Here is a 3,886-nt window from a genome sequence, read left to right as displayed (position 1 = left end):
CTGAGACAGCTCCCCTACAGAGACCTTTAATTAGAGACTAGCTCATTTCTCTTCTCCTGATGTGTGAAATAAACCTGCAAAGGCTGGTGCCGCTGCATCAGAGTGAGCATAGCCCCCCTGATTCCAGCTTTCTCTCTGTCTCTGTCTCTGTCTCTGTCTCTGTCTCTGTCTGTGTGTGTGTGTGAGAGAGAGAGAGAGAGAGAGAGAGAGAGAGAGAGAGAGAGAGAGAGAGAGAGAGAGAGAGAGAGAGAGAGAGAGAGAGAGAGAGACTAACTGTACTTTCTTCATTTCTTTGCTGTCCTAGTCAGGTTTTCGGGACCAAGTCAGGCTGGACCCAGTGAAGAGGGGAATGGAAAAGGAGGAAGGAAGAATAGAAGAGGACAAGGAGGAGGAGGAGGAGGAGGAGGAGGAGGGGTGAATAATTAAAGCATACAACAGTAAAGTGGGTTAAAGAAGAGTTGTTGGAGAGTGGCTTAGATCAGTGTTTCTCAGAGTGCTTCTGTGGCCCAGGTGGCTAACTTAATGACACTGATTCACTCAGGGAGTGTGCTATTCTTCTTTCATCATGCTAAAAGAATAACAAAAATTTGTTTTGGTTTAAAATGCTTGACACACCTCTAAATTTCCCCTTTTAAAACAAAGTCTTGAGCAAGCAATTATTTTCTTCTAAAATGTAATATATTTGTTTTTATTATTCCTCCTGTTTGTTTTTGCATTATCTTTCCAAAGGCAATTCACATTAAGCTATTGTGCACCGTAATAGAACATCCCTTTTGTAGCAGCAAGATGACTCAGTAAGAAAAGGTGCTGGCCACTAAGCTTAGTGATCTGAGTTCACTCCCCAGGACCACACCATGCAAGGAGAAAACTGACTTCTGTAAGTTGTCCTCTGACTTCCACATGTGTGCCATAACAGGAGGTCATACTTCTACAAAATAAATAAATAAATAAATAAATAAAACTTAAAGTGAAAATTTGCTTTTAATGAAAAAAAAAAGAAAAGGGATAGTAACAGACAATCCAATGGCTTAGAGGTAATACTTGCGACTCACTTAGTCAATGATGGATTTGTGACAAGACTAGGTTATGGGCTCTCAAAATTTAAGAAGGAAGCAAAGAACTCAAAACATCAGGAATAATATTTAAGCAAGTTTATCAGCAGCACACACATTACAGGCAGAGACACAGCAGCAGTCACTTTTCTTGTTGCTGTGAACAAATACCAAAGAATGAGCAACGTCAACAAAGCCAGGTTACTTTGGCTAAGAGACTGGGGTGATGCAGTCTATCATTGTGGAGGAAGTCATGGCGACAGTGGGGTGTGCAGCTTGTTCACATCTTAGCCAACCAGGAAGCAAAGTAAAGTTGCTAGATATCCTAGGCTGACTGTAACCCTCAAGGTTTCATTTGTGCAGCTGCTCCTTATGAGTCTGTTTAAAATCAAAGATGTAAGGGGAAGTTACAAGATTCTGGAAGACCATGAAACGTAAGACTTGGAAGCCCCCCTTCACCCTGAGATTATGTGAACAATAATGATGGCTAAAAAGGAGAGTCTTCCATGGAACTGCCTACATGTTGTGCAGGGAGCTCCAGGGATGCTGCTTTACCAAGTTGTCACTGATGCTGGAGTGGTCATGTCGGTGCTGCAGCTGACTTTAAGTTACACCCTTGCCCATACTCCTGTCAGTTGCACCCTAATCTCACTGGATCACTAAGCTGAACAGACTTTTGGTCTGTTGTCTGTGATGTGCTTGGGATGAATAGACATTTATTCATAACTCCCCTGGAAAAGTCACACAATAACTCCCTATTCCAGTGATCAGCTTCCAATCAAGTCCCACCTCCCAGAAATTCCCTAGCTTCCCAGACAACACTATCCCTGGGGATCAATGTTCAAACAATTGAGCATGTGAGGGATATTTCAAAACCAACTGCAGCAGACACTCAACACACTGACAATTATGGAAATTAAAATAGAAACCAGTTCTCACCTCCTGCCACTCAGAATGACTGACAGCTAGAAAACAGGCAGTTCCAAGAGCTGGGCAGGATGTGGAACTGAGGCTTCACCCTGGGCTTGTGGGAACCCACAAGGGCCTGACTCTAAGGGAACAAGCTAATAGTTTCCTGTAAAACATTGTAGACATGGACCATACTTGGGACTTCATAATGTCAAGAGTGGCAAGAAAGCTCATGTTGAAACACAAACCTACACATTAATACACAAGCAAAAATATGTGCAAACATGTACTGATACATACACATCCTAAATACATACAAGAGTTCATGTTCACAGACATATAAACATCACACACAAACAAGCTCATGCACACATGTGTACACATACCACATATATATACTACACATACATGAACCTATGCACTCACATACACATATACCACATACATAAGTTTATGCATGCACATATGCATACATGTACATATGAATACAAATGTAATTGATGGGCATGGTGATGTCCCGATAGTTGACTGGGTTGACCTTAGACTTCCTGCTCCTGGAGGGTGTTTTGCTCTTGGTTCTGGGTGCTCATTCATGTGCACAGCTCCACAAACCCAGGTGAAGTAACTAAAATCTTTAGCATCTTAAGAATCTAATATACTGGCTTTGACAGCACATATGCTAAAATTGGAACTATACAGAGAAAGTTAGCATTACCCCTGTACAAGGAAGACACACAAATTCATGAAGCATTCCATGTATTTTTTAAAATTTGTCTGTCAAAATAAGAATTTAAGAAGTAAACATACATAGTCAGGCATGGTAACACATGCCTTTAATCCCAGTGCTCAGGAAGCAAATGCAGGAGGATCTCTGTGAGTTTGGGGACAGTCTGATGTACAAATGGAGTTCCAGAATAGCCAGGGCACAGAGAAACCCTGTCTCAACAAACAAACAAAACTCCTCTCCCCAAGGAAAACAAAGCAAAAAAGAAACAAACATGCTTTTATTCATTCTTTTTTATTATGTTGGGATATCAGAACAATGCTCATAACACGTGCATTAGCTATTGCAAAACACACATCCATGCAAACACTTAAAGACATGAATAATTTCCACACCTCTACACTGTCCAAAGTGTGTGGTACGAGTTAGTGCATTGGCCATATGTGCATCTTAGTAGCCTGGGTCTGCTGGGTCTCTTCTGACCAGATCATGGCCTTCCCATGCCTGGAAAGACGGGCTTTGGAGTCACTGCTGACCAGATACTTGTTTATTCCTGTTGTAAACTGAACTTCCCTTTTCTCAAATGAGCACCTTGCCATATGCTTATTACAGTTTCGATGAGCAGCCAGGCCTGGTGGCTCAGGCTCTCATTCCAGCTACATGGAAGGCTGATACAGGGGAATCTCAAGTTCAAGGCTAACTTGGACCCTGCCTCAACATAAAAAGTAAAACGAGGCCTGGGGAGTACTTCAGTGCTAGAGAGCCTACCCAGGGCCCATGAGTCCTTGGGTTCCATCCCCAGAAATGCCACCCTGCCCTGCCAAATAATTGGGTGCCCTGTGCTGTGGAGTGCCTGCTTGGGTCACTTGCCCTCCTATGATTTAGCTACCTGCTTTTCCTTGTGTTTTTCTGGAGTCTCTTTGCCATGTAGCAGACACCCCTGCACCACTACCCTCCCCTGCATGACCTTCCCTGCTTGTGGGATTTTTTCTCCTTTAGAGAGCTGTGATAAAGTGGAAGGAAATGTGCCCACACCAACGGCTGCTGAGTGTGCCCATCAGTCACAGTTGCCTTCTCGCCTTATACTGGCACTGGACCCCAGTATTCCTTTTTCCTTACTAGCAGAATGTCGGTGTGATGTACATTCTTTCATCAAATGCCTGCAGCCTCCAGCACACCCTCGCCCTCTGCAGGTGACTGT

The 3,886-nt window shown here is 43.2% G+C and overlaps 1 non-coding gene across 1 annotated transcript; it reads left to right on the top strand.

The window, feature by feature from the left end:
* Positions 1-2,616: 2,616 nt before the first annotated feature.
* Positions 2,617-2,723, top strand: LOC121135758. The gene has a single exon (XR_005872872.1). It is a non-coding gene; the product is annotated as a U6 spliceosomal RNA (small nuclear RNA).
* Positions 2,724-3,886: the final 1,163 nt, after the last annotated feature.

This window comes from Mesocricetus auratus, unplaced genomic scaffold (genome assembly GCF_017639785.1).
Source record: "Mesocricetus auratus isolate SY011 unplaced genomic scaffold, BCM_Maur_2.0 Super-Scaffold_4256, whole genome shotgun sequence".
Classification (NCBI taxonomy): Eukaryota; Metazoa; Chordata; class Mammalia; order Rodentia; family Cricetidae; genus Mesocricetus; species Mesocricetus auratus.
This window is presented reverse-complemented; position numbering and strand designations above follow the sequence as displayed.